General features: G+C 40.3%; 1 protein-coding gene across 6 annotated transcripts in view; it reads left to right on the top strand.

Annotated features, from left to right (window-relative positions):
• The window catches only part of ERG (ETS transcription factor ERG), a 143,865-nt gene continuing 137,764 nt past the window's right edge, over positions 1 to 6,101 (top strand). For 2 of the 6 annotated variants that reach the window (XM_085304926.1, XM_085304888.1), the window contains exon 1: positions 166 to 254. The gene's annotated coding sequence lies outside the window, so the exon portion shown is untranslated. Of the gene's footprint in view, positions 255 to 1,147; positions 1,240 to 6,101 lie in introns of those variants that run through there. The other 4 variants (XM_085304946.1, XM_085304903.1, XM_085304896.1 and 1 more) reach the window with 4 other exon arrangements.

Below are 6,101 nucleotides of genomic sequence, written 5' to 3'. Positions count from 1 at the left end.
CAGCGCCGCGGAGCAGCGGCCGCTCTGCTCCGCGATTGGAGAAAGAAAGAGGCTCATTGAGCCCGGGGCCAGCGCTATGGGCTGAGCCCGTCCCGACCGGGGTGAGTCACTGCAGTCTGCAACTCCTCCATCCTCTCGCTCGCTCACTCACTCGCTCACGCTGGCGGCGGCCACTGCCTTCACCCGGCGGCACCGCGTCCCCGTCCCGTCCCGTCCCGTCCCCCCCGGACTCGCCCCTTCCCCGGCCTCGCCCGGTAAGTCCTTTCCCGGCGGCGGCGGTGGTGGTGGGGCGCTGAGCGGCACCCGCAGCCCCGCGGGGCGCGGAGGGCGGCGCGGCCGTCGGGGCGGCCGCTGCGGGGGCTGCGCGGAGGCTGCGCGGGGGCCGCCGTGCCCGGCTGGCGGGCGCGCCCGCCCGAGAGGTGCCGCCGCGGGGAGGCGGCCCGCGCCGCGCATCGCCCGCGGGCGCTCAGCGCGCAGGCTTAACCCCCTCCAGCTTTCCTGAACCGTAAAGCCTGCGCGCCGGCTGCTCTCAGGCTGGCTGCTGTCTTTTCAGCATGAGCCTCTGAATTTTACTTCCCCCCCCCCCACCACCACTTTTTTACTTTTTCTTCCTCGGTTCCTAATAGCAGCATTGGTGTCTTTGTAATTCAGCAATTCATCATTCAATTAACTATTACCTATATTGCCTTTTCAAAAGCTGACTCGCTATTGCACATAGTAAAACCTTCAATTACCTGAGTTGGTCTGATGAGTGTCAGAGCTGGTTGTGGTACTTTACAGAGTAAGCGCTTAGATACAATATGCAGAGATCTGTTTTGGTGACCAGATGACTTTCCTGTGGAGTTTGGAGTGTGCGTAATCATATTTGCAAAAGCTGAAGCTGCAAGTTCTGACCACCATAAACTTCTATTCCTTGCTGCCTGTGCTAAGAACCCACAATGCAAGAAAACTTACTCTTTTTTTTTATGAAATTCTTACTTGTATTCTAAGTGTCATTCTCCAAATTAGCACTGTGCTTCAGCGCTGAAGTAATAGTTTGGAAATTACATTCTGCCCATGTAATTTTGAGTCCATTAGGAAAACCAGGATAGGTCTATGAACTGCACATGGAGAAATGTCACATTCCTTTGGTTTAACCCTTTATCCACTTCCCTCGTTTCACTGAAACAAGTGAAGTAGACAAAGACAGCTTCTCATGAGGATGTGAAATGTAAACTTTCATCAAGCTGTATATATCAGGTACGTGATTTCAAATACATCTAACTTAACATAAAAATCAAGGAAGAGACTGGTCCTTAAATAGATTGTTTGTTTGACAAGTTCCTAATTCAAAGAAAATAAATAAAGGTAAAATAAGCTAAGCTATACTTAATATGGGACAAACATATTTTGATATTATCTTATCTGCGTCATAAAGAACATTTAAAAAACAGATATTGTGCATTGAAATTGTAATGTCAGTCCTTATTTTCTGTTTCATACGTATGTATGCAGAAATGACTAACTTGCTATGCAACTCTGAAAAACTTTTCAAGAAAAAATATCACTACCTCCAAAAGCATGTCTGTGTTTAGAGCTTTGAATAGCATCTGTCCCCACCTTCCGTGATTTAATCCCAAAGTTTAAACAAATCATATAGTACTAGATAGAGTTACATGCAACAAGAATTTTATAAATGATCTGTCAGTATAAGTTCTATATGTCATTAGTTGGACTTTTTGCTCCTAAAGTGTTATTCCATTTGGATTATAGTTTATGTAGCTTCTGGCTCCTAAAGATATACTCTGATAGCTATATATTAGGTACCTCTTCCTTCCTATAGTTTATATAGTGGTACTAACTCTGTGATTTCTCTCTCTAACAAAGTTTGATGTCTTTGTCAGGCACTGAAGCAATCTGAGTGTATGATTCCATTGAGGAGTTTCAGTGATATCAACCATGAGCTTAAAATACAAATTGTTACAGACTTTGAAGTAGCATCTTTTATTGCAAGTACGATCATTTATATGTTGATAGGTTAGACTTTTTCCATCCAAAATCTCTTTAGTTTCCACAGTTGTCAGAGTTCAAATGATTCCATCTAAAAATCTGTACTTTCACCTTTGCGGTGTGGACGTGTCTTTGCTACCTGCTCTTCTGTGGGCAGTTTATTTTCTGTGTGCACATGGAGTTGTGTAAACAAAGACAAAATCCTGAGGTGGTTATTTGTAGTCCCGTTGATGTGAACATGAGCAAAATACCTGACTATTGATGAGGCAAATCCCTTCACACTGAGTTTTCTACAGAGCACCAGTGCTCCGCTATCAAAATGTGAGGCTAATTGCGTTGGTTCTTCCAGTGCAGAGGAGCTGGGTTTGATCACTTTATTGATGTCTGCATATAGAGCAGTTTCTTCTCTTGGCTATATGCTCTCCACTGACGATCAAAATACATGAAGAGCTTTTGCAGTGCTGGTGGCACCTGGTAGCTCTGAAATGTTACATTTGTTTCCTTCCTTTCCTTGCCTCTGCATTACTAAATGCTAGAGGAGTTATTAGAAGGTAGTAACAAAATCTTTTAAAATGTTGGGGCTGCAAAAAACTCTTTCCCATGAAGAGTTGTAATTTTTTGAATCTATTGCATTTTTTTCCTCGCTATCGAGACGCTTGTCATTTTCTTTTAAATATATTTTTCTTTTTGGAAAAGGTAGCTGTAAGGTCAAATCGTACATCTTTTAATCACGCAAGTAGCTTTGTGGAAACCTGTGGCCTAAACTCTAGATGTAAGTTGCTGACGGCGTATAGCCGGAGAGGACCTTTTGGGACTGATCCATATCAACTAAGGCCACTGGTGCAGGCTTAGCCTTGAGTACCTAGTGCTGAACTTTTGTTTTTGTACTGCAGAGCTGTAAAGGTAGGCCAGGGATTTGTTTATACTTTGTATGTCAGCTTTGCCGTATGGTTGACTTAAAACGATTTTGTTAAAAAAAAAAACCTCACATTGGTAAGATATTTTTGGCCTCTATTATAACGATGCTTAGCTTGGGTTCAAAGAATTACCTTTTGTGCAGTAATACCACACTCTTGTTTTTCATTATACCCACAGCTAGCCACTTTCACGGCCACTAGATTTTTTTTTTTTAATTTCCCAGTGTGGTTCTAGTCACGTCAGTTTTTACTCAGGCAAATTTTCCAGTTCAGGCAAGCATTATTTTGTCTTTTGCCTAGGTTAAAGGTTTGAACCAGAGGGATTTGTATTATTTTGGCATTTTGGAAGATAATGAAATAAGTGGATGCAATCTAATATATTTCCTTAGTAGCTTAGTTACACTAGTGTAGGTAGAAAACTGGCAGTCTAAAATTACTTTGCTAAATTTAAATGTAAGTAAAAAGTAGGCAATAGAAAAAAAAATTAAAGGGTATATCTAAATATGGAGTTGCGGACATATCTGTTATATTTAAACTGCATTTTAACCTCTTCTATTTATATTTAGTGGTATGTGTATAATCTGGAGGGCTTGATTAAATACAAGAAACGGTAATTTAACAATGAAAGCCAAGGAGTTTATTCTGCTGCAGATATATTGCATGTCCTTGTTAATTGGTATATATATCAAAACTAAAATGTATACAGTCGGACAGTTTTTATGTTGTTTAAGGTCTAAAATGATATTTGATCTAAAGTAAACATGAGTGGATTTGCAAGAAGTCTGATCCTCGTCCTTCTATCGCGAGAATATTTTCTTCTAACTTCTGTGACACTTTTTCTTGCTTAGAGTGAGAGACTGCATTGTAATGTTCATTTTCCTGAACTTACCTTTCTATGGCACACTCTGAAATACTGCTTTTTAATTTAGAAAACTATTATGGGAAGTGGATTGTTCTTGCATGCTGCTTGCATCAGATGAAATCCCTCCTTGGCACAACTTCATTCCAATAAGAAAACTTTATTCCAAGAACAAAATAGCTAGTTATTTTTGTTTGATAATGCATCATATAAATATTAATTGTCTTCCCAAAGAGAAAACAATAAACATATGTTTTTATTTTATCTGGAGATACAGTGTGCCCTGATAGAGGATGGTTTAAAGCTAAGCCCTCACCCTGTAGCCACACAAGCCGTTCAGCTGAACTCACTGTGACCACTTATGTCTGGGAGATTGCTCTTGTGCACAAGTGGCAGGAAAGTCGGGGACTTGTTTTGGAATTTAGATCCTGTGTTTCGTTTTCATATGTACACTGTGTGATGGGACATCCAGGTGCTTATTAAAGTGTCCTGACAGTAGCACAACTTTCAGCCTTCGTTGGCCACCAAATGATGCTGTGCTGCTCTTTACCTTGTAACAGAGAGAAATTCGTAGGTTGCCCACATACTTTGTGCAATGTTGGTAGAATATTTGAAGCTGTTGCCTTTTTAAGATGCTGCTCCTGCAAAATGAATATTGATTTCAGTTGTGTTTCACATCTTCTGGTTTTGTCAGGTAGCCTAGAACTTTGAACTACATATACCTAATTAGACACTGACTTAAAGAAAAAGTTGGCATATAGGAAGTGATGAGCACCCGCAGACTTGCAGTGCTGCACAAGGCTACAAATATAAGCTTAAATGTTGCTGCAATCAGCTCAGTTTAGACACCCAAGTTTTCATGTTTTTCCAGGAGGTTGGTAATGAAACAGCCTTGTTTTCTTTTCTCCTCACCTCACAAAAAAGCAGGAACAGTTGAAACAATTCTGATAGATTTTGCACCAGCCGAATAGTTGACCACTGCTTGAGAGCAATTCTTGGTGCGATAACAGATGCAATAGCATGAAGGAATTTCAGAGCACGGCCACTAAGTTGGTAACTATCACTTCCTACTAACACACAACTTCATCTCCAGTTAGAGGATGGCAGGTGACAGGTGCTTCTACAGCACCTGGGCTGTTGGCTCAGATACACCGGGATGGGAAGAACAGACCTGACTGGGCTGTGGAGGTGCAAGTGGGTCAGGAGTGAGACTCCTTCACAGAATCAGTAAGGTTGGAAGGGACCTCTGGAGATCATCTAGTCTAGCCTCCCAAAGATTTCCTGGTGCTGGTTCCAGTGGGGCTTGAACCCAGGACCTTCAGCGTGTAAAGCAGATGTGATTCTCTGGTACCCTTCCTTCATCCCAACGCATTGCCTGCTGGACTRGCTTTTTACTTCTGCTTTCCACTGGCCACTACAAGCGATCCATAACTGTCTCCTTTTTTGCTAATATTATGCTGCTAGCAAATATGTATCAGTTTAGCAACAGTTATTTTTCACTTTTTCTAGTGCTGCTGATGGTGGTGGTAGGTTAGGAGCAGCACCTTGCTGCTCTATAAACTACTTGAAAAATGTATTGCAAAATCTGATTGACTTCTAATTTATAAATCGTGTAGACTTGTCAGTTTAAGCTTTTCATAATGCCTTTTGGCTTTGCACTGAGTTTATTACTTTATGTTTAGCTTATTAAGTATGGCTATACATAGTATGTTTGATCTGTACTGACAGAAGCACACTTTCTCAAGAAATCACATGTATCTTCTGATACTTAGTAGCTATACCACATGCAGTTACTGTGTGATTCATACTGGTGTAATTAAATGTATGTATAAATATTGTATCAATGTATTCTACTGTACAATGTATCTTTTTAGTAGATTATTCTATCCTTAATGAGAACAAATATGAAATATGGCAATCAAAGAAAATTAATTTTAGATAAGTGGCATTTCTATCATGGTTTTTATTTTTTATCTATGTAAGTTAGAAAACTAAAAAGGGCTTTATAAAGAAAAAAATTAGTAGCTATACAGGAGGAAAATCTTCTAAGCAAAATTCAGTTTTCTAAGAAGACTTTGTCAATTCTGAATAAACTCTGTAATAAATCTAAACCTGGTGTTTTAAAATTCTGTTTATAAAATGGACTGTTCTCTATAGGGTTCACAAATTATACACAGAGGATTTATAATATAACTATAAAAGTAACATTAGTATATTACATTACAACATACACTGAGACTAGATTGCAAAATCTACTTGAAAAGAAGCTGATTTACAGGCCCCCTGCAAAATAGGTATGATAAGAGCTATCCTCAATTTCTCCAAGAACTACTGTT

Source organism: Rhea americana, unplaced genomic scaffold (assembly GCF_003343005.1).
Source record: "Rhea americana isolate MKP2758 unplaced genomic scaffold, rheAme1 scaffold_101, whole genome shotgun sequence".
Lineage (NCBI taxonomy): Eukaryota > Metazoa > Chordata > Aves > Rheiformes > Rheidae > Rhea > Rhea americana.
Note: the sequence above shows the minus strand (reverse complement) of the source record. Positions and strands in the feature narration are given on the sequence as shown.